Genomic DNA, 20,515 nt, shown 5'->3' with positions numbered 1-20,515 from the left:
TAAAACTTTCTTATATCTCACATTAGACAAACCTATAAGGAATCTCAGGGATGGGAAATTTCTAAAGGTCAATCCTGTCTGGTATCTAGTTGAGTCTTTCTACAATAGTGTTTCTCAGCTTTGGGATATGTTAGAATCACCCAAAGAGCTTTTAAAAAATGCAGATGCTTGGGCACCCCACCCGTGACTTAATCAATCAGAATCTTCAGATATGAGGCCCAAACAGGTGTGTTTGCTGATGCTCCCTGAAGTTGGACAGTGATGAGCAGCATCCAGATCATGATATAATACCCAGAGAAGTGACAAACCAGCAGAATCAAAACTTACATGATTTCAACATGAAAATAAACTAATAAACCAGTTGTTAAGTAAGCAAAGTTGCTGCTTGGAAAATGAGTGTCATGGTATGTAAGAAACTATTTAAAATAAGTAAATATTTTTAAACTTTGGTTTTTTTCTAATTATCTTGCTTCATACTATCAAAATTAGTCAAATTTTACATAATCCTAGAACTATGTTTACACATGCTAAGAGCATGCTACAGCTAAGTATATTATAAATTTGTGTACATAAAAAGCTGTTAAGAGAAAACTGGATGTGGAGTTCAAACTGGATTTCTATCATGATCATGTAAGTTTTAAATGATACATATAGTTTTGTTTATTATATTGATTGTGATACAACTGATCCGGGTGGTTTTAAAGACACATTCACATACACTGGCATGTTAACTGTGAGCCAATATACATAACTAAGAAAGCTAGTCAGGCAGCCAAAAGTGCTTCCTTACAGGAGCTTTTAGTGAATCCAAATTTCCCACAACCACTTGACCGGCCAACCGATGACTTCCACTAGCTGATTCAACTGGGTTTCTCACCTCAGGGTGACAGTTCATCCTGTTTGTCAAAAGACTTGCTAAATCGTGGTATATCACTATAAACTGAGGCTTTCACTCAGAAAGGTTCAAGTGACAGACAAATGGTACTCAAAGCTATTTAATGACTTTTTTGAAAACTCTAACATAACCAGGTTCTAACTCCCTTCAAACCCACAACAACAAAAAGCAACCCATTCACAAAAACCACTCACTTTAAAATAATCAAATCTTTCCAATGTTCCCAGCACCATTTATTGAATAGCCTATCTTTTGTCCATTGTATGTTTTTGCCTCCTTTGTCAAATATTAAAGGTGTGCGTTGGACAGATAACATACAAAAAATGAAACTAGACCAACCTTCTTACAGCTCACAAAATAAACTCAAAATGGATTAAAGCCTTCAATGTAAGAATCGAAACCCTAAAAATCCTAGAAGAAAACATAGGCATCTATGTTTTGGACACATCTCTCACAGCAATATTTTTCCTGATATATCTCCTCAGGCAAGGCAAACAAAAGAGAAAACAAATGGGACTACATCAAACTAAAGAATTTTTGCATAGCAAAGGAAACCATCAAATAAATGAAAAGAAAACCCTCAGAATAGAAGAACATATTCACCAATGAATCATCTGAAAAGGGGTTACTATCCAGATTTTAAAGAACTTATGAAACTCAACACCAAAAACAACACAATCCAATTTAAAAAGGGGTAAAGGACCTGAATAGACACTTCTCCAAACAGGACATACAGATGGCCAATAGACATATGAAAAGATGCTCAATGTCACTAATCATCAGAGAAATACAAATTAAAACCACAATGAGCTATCACCTCATAACTGTCAGAATGGCTATCATCAATAAGTCAACAAACAACAAGTGTTGGCAAGGATGTGGAAAAAAGAGAACACTTGTGCACTGTTGGTGGGAATGCAGACTGGTGCAGCCACTATGGAAAGCAGTATGGGGTTACCTCAAAATTTTAAAAATGGAACTGCCTTTTGACCCATCGATTCCACTTCTGGAAATTTATCCAAACAAACCGGAAACACTAAATTGAAAAGATATATGCACTCTTATATTCCTTGCAGTGCTATTTACAATAGCCAAGATTTGGAAGCTGCCCAAGTGTCCATTAATAGATGAGTGGATAAAAAAGCTATGGTACATTTATACAGTGGAATACTACCCTGCCATAAAAAGGAAGAAAAATTTACTTTTTGCGACAGCATGATGGACCTGGAGAGCATTATGCTAAGTGAGATAAGCCAGCCAGAGAAAGACAAGTACCACATGATTTCACTCATATTTAATGAACAAACTGTACTACCAAGCAAGACAGAGACAGACTCATAGAGAACAAGCAGACAGCTCTGGTAGTGGTGGTGGTGGGAGGAGCAGGAGGGAGGTGGAAGGGGAATGAGCAAAAAAAGAAAAAAAAAGAATTCATGGACATGGACAACAGTGGTGTGATTGTGGAGGGGGAGAGGAGAGGTGGAAGAAGGAAAAATAATATAAAATTATATTTAAAAATAATAATAATAAATAAAGGAATGATTATTTTTAAAAAATAATAAAATATTGAAAGATCAGCAAAATTCTATCAAAATGAAACTACTGTCATTAAAATAAGTCTTTCTACTATGTTGCATCAAAACCACAGATTATAAACATATGGAAATGTTACATACATAAAATTATAAATTTTGCAAGTCTAACTGAAATATAAATATACTTCAGGAGTATGCTAATGATAGAAATTCAACAATAAATCCACTTCTAAGAAGTCACACATTTTTTTTTTTGCCTTAGGTTTGGCTGTTGAACACATGCATTTTTCAATGGAGTTAGCAGGGACTCTTCTCTTAAACTACTGATTAGGTCAGCATCAAAGTCCTACAACACTCTGAATATTAAAAGCTTTCCCCCTCTACATCTTCCTTTACATCTGCAACTGATGTCAGATAGATTAGGCCAGGGGAATTTTCATATTTCCTGGCTTTAACAACAAACAAAATCCTCATCAGAAGAAAAACAAATTATGTATCTATGTACAGTGACAGATGTTAATTAGACTTATTGTAGAGATCATTTGCAGTATATACAAATATTGAATAATGTTGTACTCATGAAGCTAATATAACATTGTATGTCAATTATGCCTCAATTATAAATAAATAAATAAAACCCTTACTTACTGAACTTAATAGATAATTTTTTCCTAAACATTTATACCAGCTAAAATTGCGAAGCTAAGCATGATATATGAGAAATATGTCATCAAGGCTAAGAATGGAAGTTCTAATCCATTCTTAATCTTCCTGTGACTGGGTGAGCCCCATACTTCTCCTTCTATGTCAATGAAAGAGTGAGAATCTACAAATCTTAATACCTAGATTTCTGAGTATTATTAACAAAGAAAAAAAATTAAGTGAAGTGGATCTTTTCAAAGTACATCCCTAACATTCACTGCCTGCAGGCCTACGTTGCTCCTAGTTCAAGATATAACCAGTCAGAGAAATTCATAGGAATGTTCCATGCTAGAAAGGATTCCTAGCCTTGTAAATCAGTGATCTCACTGGAAAGCAGGCTATATCAGAAACCCTTGAAGGATCAGATCCACATTCTCTGTCTAGAAGATTAACACCCAGCAGCCCCGTCTCCAAAATGGGGTTGTTTCAATTAACACCTTCCATTATGTAAAGGGCCATGTAAGATTCAATGATCTATAGTTAGGACAGAGGGAAGTAGATTTGAAGGGGCCCAAATCAAAAACTAGACTCAACTTCTCAACTGAAACAAACACGGGAAAACAGAACAAGACCCAGCCTCAATTGCATCATGTTTAATCAACCAAGTGCAAAGCCACCTGAGAACATGGTGCCCAGTAGTTGTTCTTCCAGCCCTCATGTCAGGGGCACTTAATTGAATCACAAATGTGCCCTAATGCCAGTACCAGGCTGTTTTGATTACAATAGCCTTGTAGTATACTTTGATATGTGGTATTGTGATACCTCCAACTTAGTTCTTCTTTCTCAAGATTGCTGCTGCTATTCGGGGTCTTTTTTGGTTCCTTACAGATTTTTGCAGTATTTGTTCTATATCTGCAAAATATGCCATTGGTATTTTAATAGGAATTGTGTTCAATCTATAGCTTGCTTTGGGTGGTATGGACATTTTAATGATGCTAATTCTTCCAATCCATGAACATAGTATATGTTTCCATTTGTTTTTATCTTCCTCAATTTCTTTCTTCAATGTCCTATAGTTTTCCTAGTACAGGTCTTTCACCTCCTTGGTTAAATTCATTCCTAGGTACCTAAATCTTTTGTTGTTGCAAAAGAAAATGGGATTGTTTTCTTAGTTTCTCTTCCTGACAGTCCATTATTGTTATATTAAAATGCCACCATTTCTGAATTTAATTTTGTATCCTGCTACTTTGCAAAATTCATTTATTAGACCTAGTAGGTTTTGGTGGAGTTTTTAGGGCTTTCTATGTAAAACATCATGTCATCTGTGAACAAAGACAGTTTCACTTCCTCCTTTCCAATTTGGACGCCTTTTATTTCTTATTCTTGTTGGATTGCTGTGGCTAGGACTTCCAGTACTATGTTCAATAACAGTGGTGAAAGGAGACATCCCTACCTTGTTCTTGACTTTAAGAAAAACACTTTTAGCTTTTACCCATTGACTATGGACACTTCTCCAAAGAGGACATACAGATGGCCAAGAGACATATGAAAAAATGTTCAACATTGCTAATCATCACAGAGATGCAAATTAAAACCATAATGAGGTATCGCTTCACATCTGTCAGAATGGGTACCATCAAAAAATCAACAAATGACATGTGCTAGTGAGGATGTGGGGAAAGGGGAACCCTGGTACACTGCTGGTGGGAATGCAGACTGGTGCAGCCACTGTGGAAAACAGCATGGAGGTTCCTCAAAAAATTAAAAATGGAGTTATCTTTTGACCCAGTGATCCCACTTCTAGGAATATATCCTAAGAATCCTGAAACACTAATCAGAAAGAATATATGCACCCCTGTGTTCATAGCAGTGCAATTTACAATAGTTCCCATCAGTAGATGAGTGGATAAAAAAGCTGTGGGACATTTATACCATGGAATACTATGCAGCTGTAAGAAGGATCTCTTACCCTTTGGGACAGTATGGATGGACCTGGGGAATATTATGCTAAGCGAAATAAGCCAGGCAGTAGAAAGACAAGTATCACATGATCTCACTTATATGTGGAATGTAAAGAACATAATAAACTGATGAACAAAATTGATTCAGTGACACAGAAGCATGGAACAAACTGACACATCTCAGAGGCAAGGTGGGAGTGGGTGGGTGGAGAGAGATTAGCCAAAGATTTGCATGCTTATATGCATAACCCACAGACACAGACAATAGTGTGGTGAAGGCCTGGGGTGGGGAGTGGGGGAGAAGGGGTCAATGGGAGAAAAAGGAGGCATCTGTAATATTTTCAACAATAAATATAAATTTAAAAAAATGTTTCTGATCAGTCCCAGAGAAACAGTGTTATCTGATGGGCACTAACCCTTAATAAATACAGCACCCTGAATGGAACAAAGTCTTGCCACTTACAATGAAGTCTCTTGCCTTCCTCTACTAAGACTGTTTCATAATATTACCTTTGTATTGGTTCAGAATAAACACATGCATTATCATAGCACCAAACAAACAGAAACTACAAATAATCTTGTTAAATGGACAACAGCCCTTGAGCAGCTGACAATATATCTGCAATTAGTTCTTTCTTTCCTGTGACAGATATGTGTGGCTAGATTTGAACCTACCTAGCTGAGGTGAGTTCCACAGGATGACACTGTGCTCCCAGGTGCAGAAACCATTTAATGTTCTGTGGTCAGAACAGACTATGTCAGATTTCAAGTTTGGCTCTGAAGCTTAAGTAAAACCCAAGAACTTCCCTATGTCAGTATCAAACTGAGGACTGCTTCTAGTTATGTACTTGCTGCTCTCCTGTGCTCTTGTGACTTAGCTTTAATGGCTGCTTTTAGCCTTCCCAAACAGGTTATAAAGCCAGTAAAACAGGGACATATGCTCCTACTTCTCTTTATTTACATCCCAGAAACTTCCCTACACCTGGCAGGAGTTCAATCAAGTTGTCAGAATTACAGATTTAAGAACCACCAGTTGCTTCCATTAGAAATAAGATTTGCGTCATAAAACTTTAAGGTAGAAAATAGAAGTTTAGTATCTGACCTGTCTCCTATTTTGTACAGCTTTGGTAGCTCACAATATTGTTCTAAATCATACAGAATCTCATCTCCTTCTTCTTGAGATGACCCTACAAAGAAAGAACCCACCATTTTGGCTTTTGTTGAGGGTAAGAAAAAGTATCCAGTGGTCCACACTGTGAATCAGGCCATAATTCAAACAGAAGGACAATTTGGCACATTCCCCACACTGGACCTCAGAGTCCAGGCCAGCTCTACAGTCACTAATGTACTCCAGTGCTGTCCTGCACCTGCAATCCTGGCTGCTTCTCAATGAGGATGCTTACCACCCACCCTTCAAATTAAAAATTCTTCCTCTTTCCTCTGATTAAAGAGAACTAGGCCTCTGAATATTGCAGAAGTTGACTTGAAAAGGGAAATTAAAGGACTTTTAATCAGGTCCCATGATCACCTCCTAGTGCTTCTAACAGCAGCTTGGAGACCCCAAAGAGGAATAGTCATGACAGGCCCAGCAGCATCTGGTAGGTTCTGAGTGCCATCCCACTCTCCCAAAAGCCAGCCTCTGTGAGTGTCCCTGTCAATGTTCAGTCACCACAGTTTCACCTTTACAAATAATAGTGGACTTTTCCCATTTCTATCTATCATATTAAAATTTATTTCCATTTTAGGGAAGATAAAACATAGTGAGAAATAGAATTTATGAGCAACTCCCTGTACATGTGGGCTGTAATTCATGCACTTACACCCCTGTGGACAGGCTTAAAATAAAACCATGGTTATTATTTTTATGTCTTCAGATACTTTTCCAGGAATTCCCTCTAAATACATTTTTCATGTTTGGCAAGAAGAATCAACACAAAATATATAATAAATTTATTTATAGTTTTCCTTAGATTCTTTGGAAGGAAAAAATAGATATGATTGATTTTCAAGTAATTACTCTTTTTCACCAAAAGAGAGAAAGATGGTTAAGGCAGTGCCAGGTAGCTTCTGTTTACGACAGCTGGAAGACATGCTCACTGTTGTCCAGCACCCGATCAGCAGAGGTACCACTGCCAAGAAATAACATACAACATGCACGCCAATCCCTCATTTCTATCTAAACATATTTAATGATAGAAACCCTGTGTGCTTTGTCCATTTAGTCAATAGACATCCATTAGTTCCTACTATGCTCAAAGTGACAGGAAAGGGGGAAAAAGAAAACTACTACTGTGGACACTTCAGAAAGTTCATATTCAGTGTGGAAGGCATGGTACTGGAAATGTACAAGCATGTTCTCATTTAAAGTCTAAGGACACAGTGAAAACAAATAAACCTTGCTGGGCTGATTTAATTTCATGTTCTTATATCCAATACACAAATGAGAAATCCAGTATTTAGAAAGTTAATTAACTTGCCAAGCTAGTAAGAGGTGGAGTTGGAATTCAAATAGTCTATTCTACTCTAACTTTTGCTCTTTCCAATTTACTGAGCTATTTGTTGGGAAACAAATAAAAAATAAGACCTTGTACTCAAAGTACTCAAAGGACTTATGGTCCAGAGGAAGAAAGTACACAGATAAAACAAGCAACCACAACACAATGTAAATGAAAACAAAGTGAAAATTAAAAAAAAAAAAAAGTTTTGCACAAAATGCCAAAAGGGAGAAAGTTTTATAAAAGAGGTAATTTTATGCTGAGGCTTTTCCAAAGATTAATTTATCCAATTTAAGGCTATAATCGAGTACATTCTATGTGCTTAGCATAATACATGGTGCATAGTAGGTGCTCAATAAATAACTGCTGAATGAATGAATGAGTTGAATTTCTTTAAGTGAACATAAAATGGGAAAACTATTACTAGAGAAAAGAATATACAAAGGCATGGAGACCTTCAAAAAGCCAAGCTCCCCTCTGGGGACTGTAAGTGGGCAGGGGGATTTGTAGGAAGAGAAGCGCCTGGAGGAGTGAGGAGGGGCAATGTGGAGCATGGTACTTGCCAGTGTTTAAGAACTTGAACTTAATCCCACTGGAATGCTTCCAACATGGGTAATCAGATCAGTGTCATCACATCCCACAAATCCAAAGAGCACCATGCCCTTTATATCTTATGTGAATAGTGTCTCCCCACACCCAGAACTGGGCAGGTGGAGGTCCTGAAAACGCAAATGAATGATACTGTATACCTACAACTGAACCTAGGGAAGCACGTATGGAAAAAAGCCTAAAATTTGCAGTGAGTCCAAATTCCCAACTACATTACAATAAAGACAAAGAAGTCTCCTTAAAAATTTTTTTCTGTCAAAACTACAGTGCTAGTTAGAGATTCAAGCAGAAACTCCTGAAAGCACTGCTTCCTGCTGGCTATAGATAGGATAATATCACAAGCAATATACATTTAACTGCCTCAGCCTTTCATAGAGTAATTACTTACAAGTTAAATTCATGCCAGAATTATGTATTACAGCTAGTGAACACACTACAGATTTTTCTTTTTTCTTTTTTGTCTTTTTATTGTTGACACTATTACAGATGTCCCCATCCCCCCCCCCCATTTGCCCACCTCTACCCAGTCCCAGCCCTCCCACCCCATTCCCTCTAGCTATCTGTGTCTATGGGTTATGCATATATGTTCTTTGGGTAATCCCTTCACCTTCTTTCATCCAGTCCCCATTCTCCCCTTCTCTCTGACACCTGTCAATCTGTTCCATGTATCCAGGCCTCTGTTTCTATTTTGTTCATCAGTTTATTTTGTTTGTTAGATTCCACATATAAGTGAGATCACATGGCATTTGTCTAGATTTTTTCCAACGATCTGTATGAGGACAGTTTATTGTCATAACCTAAGAGCAAGTATTAAAAATGAGCTAGACACAGACGATACACTAGTGACAGAATATTAGGAAACATCCTTTTTTTCCTGGATAGATTGCATCAAGTTTGTAATAAAAAAAGAGGCTGCACTGATAGAAATGTCATTTATACAAATGAGAATTAATGAACTTCATTGTCTCTGTATACACAGCTGTGCTTGCATTTTCTTCCTCTTTGGATATATAAAAAAATTTAAACAAAGAAAAATTAGAGCACACCTATATAAATGGAAGAGGTTATTTTAAATTAACATGTCCTTGAGGCTCTGTGAGGATTCCAAACTCAGGTCAAAACATTTTTGTGGACTGGAACAAGCATATACACTTAGAAATAAAAGTGTACCACACAGAAGGACCAAATTTAAATCTGGAATTCATAAACCCTCAGCTGTAAGTGTCCAAAGCTAGCTGGACTTCTTGCAGCTTCCTTACGAGGACCTCAGCTCTCCATAAACTGCCTAGGATCTGTGTGGCCTGGAGGCTTGCAAATCCCCTAACAAAAGTTGAACCACCACATTAAGACCATGGAAAATTTAACTAAAGAGGAACAAATAACACGTTACGGAACATAATTTTGTAATTCAACCCTTCTGCCACAAGTAGGCCTAAGAAAGGAGAGTTATGGGACAAAAAATCTCGTGACATATGCTAAGACTATGAAGAAACATTTGATGCACTGGGTCAACCGCTGTCGAAAGGCAACCATGAAAACAGATACAACTTTTATATTTTCAGGTGTAGTCATATACTTCTACTTTTCACCTTTTATTATTGGTTTACATTTCTAAAAGTCCACATGACAACTCTATACAAAATATAATGCCAACAGTACGACTGTGAAACATAGAAATTCTGAAAATTACTCCTAAACCATCTTCTCCTTGTCCCTCTCCCCTAGATGGCTGCAGTGGCTTCCTGCCTGATAATCCAGAATCCCTCCAGTATTTTCCTATCTCAAACCATTTTTCATTCCTATGTCAGATTATTCTTCTTAAAGAATAGCACTAATCCTACTCCTGCCTATTCGGTGGCTCCCGGTGCCTACCCAATTAAAGTAGAAATTCACATCCTCCACAATACAGTCCGTTAATGTTTCCTAATCTAACAATCACCACTGCTCTACGAACACCAATGGCTTTTCAACTTACTTTTGTTGCAGCATCACCATTTTTGTGAATAAAATCTTATAATGATCCAAATAATATAAAGCAGGTAACATGGTTTATTATTAGAATATATTTTCATATATTCAAATTTATATCATTTTCTTTTATGAAGATAAATACTAATACTAATACTTTTTACTTGTACCATATATATAGCCCATGGGACCAAATATGAACTCCTCCAGACCTTCAAAATAAATACATATGGTTGCTTTCTATGAGTAAAACTTTTAATCAACCCCAAGTGGATGAGATCATAGTCATCTTTAATGGCAAACAGTAAAATACAAGACAGTTGTAACCCTGTAACACTGTAATTCCAAGCTATGTTTCAGAAGAATACCAGTTCCACAAAACATTAATAAGTGTTGCAAAGAAAGAGATCCATAAGCAAGTAATATCGGAAAATATTTGAAAACATTGCACACTATACCCTCCCACTGACAGATTAATGGTATTAGTTTCTCATTACAAGCTCTAAAGAAACTGGTTAAAGTTATCTGACTCACTACTTTTCACACTTACTGTCTTCAAAATTACCCCTACTTTTTTTTTTAAGAACACTCATGTGATATTGTGATTTACAATAAATGTGTATTTTGGTCTTCATCCCGGGTTCCTGGCTCACAGTTCCCCAAACCCTTGGAATTCTCTGAGCAAGCAGAGCAATAGGAGCATCTTTTGTTGTATTTGGCCTCTTATTCTCAGGTCTTAAAATTGCTTCAGAGCCATAGGGTAAGATGCGTATCATTATGCAGAACAAGACCCTTTGCACCACAAATGGATTTATGTTAATGAAGTGACTTTTGTTTGTTTTTTTTGTTTTGTTTTTTTTGTTAATCCTCTTGAAGAGAGTTTACAAACTGTCTTACTTACTACCTGTCTCACAAGTATATCCCCCATGCTGCTTCTTGATGCCTTTCCGCCTCCTTCCATAGTAGTATTTTTTTTTTTTTTATGTTTCATAGGGGAAGGACAACAAAATACAAAATAAACAAATACAAAATACATCAAACTAAAAAGCTTTTGCAAAGCAAAGGAAACCATCAACAAAAAGAAAAGACAACCCACAGAATGGGAGAAAATACTCAGATATTCTCAAATGAGGTGACTGTTGGAAAGCACCTAAGGACGGGAGCTGGTTGCCAGGGGAATCAACCATGATGAGAGGTGATGGAACTTTTAGTCCCACCCCCTGATTTCCATCAGGGAGGGAAGAGAGGCTAGAGGTTGAATCAATCACCAGTGGTCATGATTTAATCAACCATGCCTATATAATGAAGCATCCATAAAAGCTCAAAAGGAGGGAGTTCAGAAAGCTTCCAGGTTGGGGAACCAGAATGCTTCCTCATTCTAGCCGACCTCAATCTCCACAGAACCCAAAGCTCCTTCGTTTGGACCTTCATCTGCTGTTGATTCATATCCTTTAATATCCTTTGTAATAAACCAGTGATCTAGTGAATAAACAGTTTTCTGAGTCCTCTGAGCCACTCTAGCAAATTAATCAAACCTCTGATTAATAACCAGTTAGTCAGAAACAGAGATAACAACCTAAACTTAAAATTGGCATCTGAAGTGGAAGGAAGCCTTTAACCTGTAGAATCTGATGCTCTCTCTGAACAGATAGTGTCAGAATTGAGTTGAATTGCAGGACATCCAGCAGGTGTCAAAAAATTGCTTGTTGGTGTTGGGGAACCCCTCCTTCACATTGGAATTGGGTACTGAATCTATAACCTATCAATACAAGTGTCCTGAAAAGCAGCATGGAAAATATTGCTATAACCAACTTGATATTAACTAGTCTCATTTCATGTCATAGACATTTTTAAATCACAAAATTAAATTAAGGAAATAAGAATTACCTTGGAATCTAGGCTGCTTTGAAACTAGTAATTTGTATGTTCAATACTTGATTCCAGAAGGTAGTTAAAAGATGTGGTTGGACTAGTTCACTACCAATATCTGGGCATAGGGGTACAATATCTAAATTGCTGAAACAAATGAAAAAACACCACAAAAACACAGGAGACTATTCCATGGTGACAGGGTGGCTCTGCCATCTTCAATATGTGGCTTCCCTCTTGAGTCCAAGGTGGAGCTCCAGTTTCCACCATCACATCTGAACAGCAGTAAGGAAATAGAAAAGGTATGCAGACCTATTCCTTTCAAGGGCCTGGCCTGGAAAGATCCCCTATAATGTCTATCTACAACCCATTGGCCAGAACTCGGTTACTTGCCACACTTAGCTGCAAAAGAGGCTGATATAAACTCCTTAGCTGCGGTACTGATGGAAAACCATTCGTCTGCCACCACACAGCTCAAACAAAAGCTTAATTCAAACATAAGGAAGTGCTTCCTATTGTCAGAGTCCATGCCAAAATGGAGGTTTTTTGGAGAACTTTTGGAAGTACTGGTCTATTTACCCTCTTTCTATAGCAGATGGAAGGACATGTGGTTGTCTGCATTTCCAGGTCTGAAGCAGGACAGGGATGCCACAGATACTTCCCCACTTCTTTGTGGCCACAGACAACATTCCACATCCTCCCGGTGCCCAGCTGTCAAGTTTCCAGCAAAGATCCTCATTTAATTGGATAGTCACAGTAATTTTAGGGTGGCATGTTGGGTTGTGCATGCAATTGGCTCACATTCTCAGTATAAAATACACATGATCTTCTTTAAGAATGTTCAGGGAAAAAAATCTAAACCAGGTTCTGCTTCACTGAGCATAAGCTCTATGCAAAGGAAAATTAGATTTATAGCACCAAAGAAATTTTTTTTTAGTAATGACAGGTAAAGGACAAGAGATAAGAATTTTAACATAATGCTCACCTTGATGCAGTTTGGCAGTAATCAGGACTACCTATAAAAATTTCCCCTTTTATTCTTTTCAGGAGCCTATAGCACAAATGGAACTTGATTCTATTCTAGTAGTAAACATTTCTTTCATGTTTTTTAGGCCAAGGAAATTGAGGCTTTCTTGTTAATCCTGTTCCAACCCCAAAACACATTAAATAAAATACGTGAATAACTTTGCACAGTGCCTAGCACATGGTAGTTTTCAAAATATGGAAGTATGAAGCATTCCATATATGATTGTGCTGTATAGTAAGATAGTTATTACTGTCTTACAGCAACAGAGACAGTTACTATTTCCACAACAGAAACAATTATTAGATTTTATAAACAAAGAACTTTACACATCATATTTGCATATTCTTTATTGCAGAGTCACTGCTACAAATGATAATATGCAAAGGCCTCAAAGATATATTGTAAAGGTTCAAAATGTGTAAATAGTATGTTGTCATTTGTGGAGGGGGGCTGGAAAGGAAATTAGATATTCTGACATGCTTGTAAATGCATTACACACTTTTAGAATGATACCCAAGAAAGTGGTAGCAGTGGCTGTTATCTGGAGATGACCTGGGTTAGTGGAGGAAAATGTAGCAAGGGATGCTTTTACTATACATATTTTTATACTTTTACAACTATGGACCATATCCATGCATCACCCATTCTAATAAAATAAATATATATTTTTTCTTACTGCTACTTGTGCAACCTTCACTCCTTTAACATTTAAAATACTACTTTATTATTTTTCTAGGGCAGTCATAACAAAGTACCATAACCTGGGTGTCTTAAGGGGACAAAAATTTGTCTTTCAGAGTTTTGGAGGTTAGAGATATGAAATCGGGGTGTTGGCAGGACCATGCTCTCTGTCGAACCCTTCTTCTTCTTCATCCAGCTTCTGGTAGCCCCAGGCACTTGTTGGTTTGTTGCAGCATAACTGTAATCTCTGCCTCCACAGTAACATGGCATTTTCTGGGTTTGTCTCTGTCCAAATTTCCCTCTTCTTATAAGAACATAATTGACTACGTCATATTGGACTACGGCCAACCTTAGTCCCATATGACCTCATCTTAACTTGATTATATCTGTAATCAAGGTGACCTATTTCCAAACAAGGCCACATTCATAGGTACCAGGGGTTAGGATTTCAACATATCTCTTTGGTGACACAACTCAACTCAAAACACTACTGTAATCCATTTCATTACTCACTACATTCTATAGACCTCATTTCTCTCTCCTTTCTTTTTGGCTGGAGCTTGACACAGCAGAGTGGCTGGGTTACCCCAATGATTACTTGTCTTCCTTTAAAAATTTGGCTGGCATTGTAAAATAGAAACTACATCTCTTGCTGGAAGGAATTTAAATTAAAATTCAAAAGAGCAGAAGGGTAAGTATTTTATCTATATTAATAGGGAAGCAAGGGCTTTATATATCACTAAAAGGTAATTTCAGGCACTTGGTCCGGATGCTCTATGAATTCAGGGGTAGTGTGCATATTCTGTTTTACTAGGTACCATTTTTTATCTGGCTGAAGTTTACCTACATAGATATGTGTGCTGTTAAATTTTACAGTTAAATTAAAACAAATAAATTAAAGATTTGTTAGACAGAAAAACACTTTTCTTCTGCTCTGATTTTATCTCTTCCTTTGACAGTCATAATTACCTGTTTTAGATATTTCAGTGAATAATCAACTAAGCTCGGTACATAACAAATCAGGGGCCTGGGGTTAGACAGAGACCATCTCCAGTCTAAATAAATAACTCAAGTAAGTAGAGATCAGAATAACCCTTCTCAACCATTCACAAAACATTCACTGATTACCTTCTTTAGTCCTCTACTTGACACTATGTAGGAAAGGAAAAACTAGGCATGGTAATATCACCATTCTCTGTATGCATTAAGTGTCTTTTTCACTATCTAGTTGGCAAAAGATTTACCTGTTTATCAGGTCACAGCCCTAAGTTCACAAGCAGCAAGTAGTAAAACTGAACTATCAAAATTTTTTTCCCATGGAGCAATCTCTAAAATTTTAAAGAAATATACATTGCAAAGTGTCATTCTCTTCGTTAAATTTAATTATGCACCCAAGCAATGGCTATAAGGGCATGGAAACCAAGACTAAAGATGGCCGGGGGGCAGGAGGGGCAGAGGAGGTGGGGAGATGGGATGTGGGTTGATAGAGTTTGCTCTCACAGACGATGCTGGCTGTGGCAGCCATGGAGTTGCACCACTCAGATCTCCCCTCAAGAGAAGTGAGGTGAACAGAGTGGATGCCACTCACCATACCTTCAGCCCTCTGCGCTAATGCCAAAGCCATGCATTCCCCAGCACTGCAAGGGTGCTGTTAGAGCTAGCCATTCCTGCCCCACTTAGGACTCTTCCAATAGGCAATTCGTGCTCAAGTACTCCCCACTGACCTGGCTGAGATCTCAGAACTGCACTGAAATCGGAAGCTGTTCCACCCAACCTTTCTCTCAATTCCCAGGTGTCATACCTAAAGCCTGGTCTAGCAGCTCTCTCCACTTCCTCCTAATCCTTCTCTTTTTACCATTCACCAGGGTCTTTCCTTCCAACCCAGGTCTCTTGCATGTATGACCAGCAGAATGCAGTTAAAATTCTACTTAAACTAATATCAGAGTGAGTCAGTTAGTAATGAATCCAGTTCTGATTTACACAAGACTTTACCAGCAGGTGATAGGCACTTTCTTTTTAAGCAGTTATTTTTCCTAAAACAATGAAGCATGATTCTTTGTTAACTCCTGAGCCTTAACTATCTCCTCTCTGCACCTATTCTAATACATTCAAGATCCAAGAGAAGCTCAGACACTTCCCTGAGGTAATTCCAAGGCTGTTCAGGATATTACTTCAACAGGCTTGCACCTCTGCACCTGTCTTTTTCCCCCCTCTTTTTTAAGTCTCTATTGATTTTAGAGAGAGAGGAAGGGAGAGGGAGAAATAGAAACATCAATGATGAGACAGTCATTGATCGGCTGCCTCCTGCACGCCCCCCAGCAGGGCATGTGCCCAGATGTGGAATCGAGCCATGATTTCCTGGATCATAGGTCAATACTCAACCACTGAGCCACGCCGCCTGGGCTGCGACTGTCATTTTGATTAACTGTCTTCCTACTGATGGGATCCTGGAACTCTGTGGAATTTTTTAAGTTCATTCACTGTTCTCTGTAGTGTCTTTTCACTTCTCACTCTAGCCCTCCTCCTTGCAAAAGACACAAACACATTCCTGCCTGAAAATAATGGGACAGGTTAGGTCCCATTGGCACTGACAGCTAAGTTCACAATTCTAAACATACACACCAAACAGTTCTACATGATTTTAGCTGAAATGCACAGGAAACTATACCTGGGCTATAAAACCTAAGTTCATGCATCAAGGAAATAACTAACAGTTGTAAGGAAAATTAGAGAACTCAGAGCAACACAACGCAAGTCCATCTTCAAAGGGCACACATTCCAGAGTGTGTCTACCTCAGATTTATCCTTACAGTTTATTTCATGCTGGAGAAAGAGCCTCTGCAAGCTAGGAAATTTGAATGCTTTAAAAATCCATTCAGTCCTGGCCAGGTGGCTCAGTTGCTTGGAGCGTCATCCCATTCACCAAAAGTTTTCAGGTTCGATTCCTGCTCAGGACCAGTACGAGAGGCAGCTGATCCATGTTTTTTCCTCTCATATTGATGTGTTTTTTTCTCTCTCCTTTCCTTGCTCTCTAAAATCAGTAAAACATATCCTCGGGTGAGGAATAAATAAATAATAAATAAACAAATATCCATTCAAAATTTTAAATGATTATAATTATTTAAATGCAGTTATTAACTTACAACTTGAATTTCTCTATCTGTCTCAATCACAACTTCTTTTGATTTCCTTCACATGCCATTATCAATCTTTACAATCTTTATCATTTTGTTTCTTTTCTGTCATACTTCACTTAAAAACAAAGAAAGGAATACAACAAAAACAAAACTCTCAACTCAGAACCCAAACTTAAAACATAATTATCAGGAAAACAGGTCTAGGCTCATTTTACTAAACCGTTACTGCAGAACTTCATCTGGTCAGAATATGATCCAAGGACAAAACCACCACAGACACAGACAACGGTGTGGTAAAGGCCTGGGGCAGGAGGTGGGTGTGGGGTAGAAGGGGTCAATGGGGGGAAAAGGGGGACATCTGTAATACTTTCAACAATAAAAATAAATTTTTAAAAAAAAGGAGAATCAAGGTCAGGTTATGCCGCAGGAAATCAGTGTCAGGTTGCAAGTTCCATTTCTAAGTCTTTACTTCTTCCATTATATTTTTACTTCTTAGAAGCAATTTTTCTTATTTTTAAAAGAACTTCGTGAATCTTAGTGTCACTAAAACACTAGTGTTACAAATCTTCAGATTTGATGCAGATTTGAAGATCACTTCTCATGATTTCTTGACAATCATGTTTAACATGAATTCAGTTGAAATGTAATGGGCAGTTTAAGGTAAATCCAGGGCACAGAAGAACTTACTAGATGATACCAATGAAAAGTAACCAGATACATTACTGAAAGTGAGACATCCTACAGGACAAATGTCCTGGCTTTTTCGGGAAGTCAGTGTCATGAAAAAAGGGACATATCTTGAGGTAAAGGGAATTGAGAGACACAATCAGATGCAAGGCATAATCCCAGATTGGCTTCTGGCTTTGACAAACCAATTGTAAATTATATTTTGAAAACAATTCAGAAATTTTTATGTGAACTGAAATTTTTATGTACTGTATCAAATTACATTAAGGAATAACTATTTTTTGGGTATAATAATTTTCATTTTGCTACACAGAAAATATTATTTTTAATTTTTTCTTTAAGATATCCACTTAAGAAATTAGAGGAGAAATGTGAGGATATCTGTAATTTACATTAAAATGTCTCTGCATAAAATTTTATTTATTTATTTATTTATCCATGGATTAGCAAACCTTTTCTGCAAAGAACAAGACAGTAAATATTTTAGCCTACGTAGAACATATGGGCTCTCTTGCATTTACTCAACTTTACCACTGAAGCATGACAGCAACCATGGACAATACGTAAATGAATGTGCATGGCTATGTTTCAATAAAACTTTATTTATAAAGAAAGAGGCATACAGGCCACAGTTTGCAAGCCTCAATATACCCCCTCATTTAAAAATAGATGCTGGGTTCATAACAAATATAATCTTTGGCCACAATATACAATACGGCATTACCTTAGCCTTTTAATCCTTTCCCCCTTTGCATTTAGCACAGTAGCAGCGTATGGCTCCTATTCACTTTGAGAATGTAATAGCTGCCAAGTATTTTCCTACACAGCCAGTATTTTCTTCATCATGTGACTCATAGATTTTATTTTAAAAAAAACCAGTGCCCCTAGAAAGCAAAATAACTATATCCAGAAGAAAATTCAACTCTGAAAAGTCTCTTCTTCCTCAAATGCACCAGGGATCTCTGGTTCTGGAACTGATTAGCACTTCAGGATCTTTTGAAGACAAGTGGAAAAGTCGCCTCACTACACCACTGTAACCAAACAAATTACTCTTTTAGGTCCTTGGAACACTGGCTACTCAGCAAATCAACATTTTCCTGCACAATATGCATGCATGTGCCAAGTTGGCTGGGAGGCTCCCAATGGGTCTGGGTAAACTACCATCAGTGGACTCAATCAACCTGCACACAGCAGTTCCTCTTATCAAGTAGGTACAGGTTCAATTGAAATAGATGTGTGTGCCTATCTGGATGCTCATAAATGAGCAATCCTGAAAGGATGATCTCCACAAACTCAGATTTCTCTTCAAAATGACAATAAAAATATAGAAGTAGGATAAAGTATTTGGCGGATTAAGTTGCACCATTTGTTCAGACTGCCTATTAGAAGTTTACATACAGGGTGTAGCAAAAGTAGGTTTACAGTTGTAAGTAGATAAAACGCAGTTTATTCTTGTACTATTATTATTTTTTTATTTTCCATATGAACAACTGTAAACCTATGTTTGCCCCAAGCTGTGTAATGGAAAGTTTAGTTTATTCAGTTTTGCGCTCTGTCATTAAACCTCCATGTAATAAACTTTAATAGAATATGGTGTGGCATGAAATTTGAATAGAGTTTCTAAAGAAGTTTCATAGAGATGATGAATAAAAAACTTAGAAAGAACTCATGTTATGTAGATGTTTTATTAATTAAAAAAATCATGATTTAAATTTTTAGGGAAGAAAACTATGGAGTTAAGATAGCCCATAAATTCTTTGGCAATGAGGGAGGCAGGGCGGAATGCAAACCCTGCCAAGTTTCAAGGTCATAAAAGTAATTGACACAAAATACAAAGCTATATATAGAACTACATTTTTCATGGTAATATACATTATGGTTCAAATTGGGCAATAAAGCAGAAGACTCATGAAAAAATATCACATTAGAGGCTTATTACTTCTATGTATTATTTTGGAATTTTTAATTTCAATTCACCATAAATGATATAAAAAGAAATTACTATTTTTAAGCCTTATTAGAAAGTTGTTTATAGAAACATGTTATTTTTAAAATAATTTACTTTTTGGTATTATACTCACCAAGGAAATAATACATAAATTACTAGAAATACTGCTGTATTTCTACAGTTTGTGCCCTGAAATTTATGTAAATTTGTCCACCAGAGGCAAGATTTTTCTCTGCCCTAACCCAGCAGAAAGGAGTTTTTGATGGGAAGTATGGTCATCAGGGATATACGTAATCTACTTCATATGATGAGTTTTCAACCCATTGTGGGAGTTTGGGGTTAGCAATTAATATCATAATTATAAAATAGTTGTATCTTCCTGTAAATAAGCTTCCATTGCACAAACTTACCTAAAAGTTGAAAGAAATGTTTTAATGGGGAAATGATAAAATTATACTCCTTTCAAAATATTTTAAGTTGTCAAACCTCTGTTTAACTAATTTGGGATAACCTTTTTCCCTATTAACATAGATAAAGAACAGCTTACCAGAGAGTAGAAACAAATGCATTTAGGATTTTTTTTCTCCTTAGAACACAAATGAACAGGGAGAGAAAAACTAAAATACACATTTCAGTTCTGAGTAGAAGTTCAAAGTAAAACAAGAATGGCTAATACTTAGCAAGTATTCTGTCACTGAGAATATGATACTAAAAGTATATTTTCTCTACAAGATGAGTAAATCTGACAAGATTAGTTTATTTCTCCAGTAATTTAGCAGACTGTATTAATGATAACCATCAGGGGTCACAGCATGGAAACTTAAGCGGGCTCTGGCCAACCCAGTAGAGTTCCTAAGAGCACCCTCCATCTCCCCATCCAGCTGAGCCATTGCTGAGAAAATGGATCACTCTTAATAAGGGTAGTTTGGTTTCGGTGGCTGTAAAGACACAGCTTGAATACAAATCAAAAACTGTCATTCTTCCATATTTGCTCGTTATAAAAATTTTCAGACAAAAAAAAATTAAATTCTACAGGTATGTTTTATCATTCTGGTGTTCAA

General features: G+C 37.1%; 1 protein-coding gene across 2 annotated transcripts in view; it reads right to left on the bottom strand.

Annotated features, from left to right (window-relative positions):
- The window catches only part of LHFPL6 (LHFPL tetraspan subfamily member 6), a 244,234-nt gene that overhangs the window by 172,538 nt on the left and 51,181 nt on the right, over nucleotides 1-20,515 (bottom strand). The gene's annotated exons all lie outside the window — the stretch shown is intronic.

The sequence above is a fragment of the Miniopterus natalensis genome, chromosome 2 (genome assembly GCF_054644295.1).
Source record: "Miniopterus natalensis isolate mMinNat1 chromosome 2, mMinNat1.hap1, whole genome shotgun sequence".
Lineage (NCBI taxonomy): Eukaryota > Metazoa > Chordata > Mammalia > Chiroptera > Miniopteridae > Miniopterus > Miniopterus natalensis.
The sequence above is the reverse complement of the archived record's forward strand: the minus strand, read 5'-3'. Positions and strand labels throughout refer to the sequence as shown.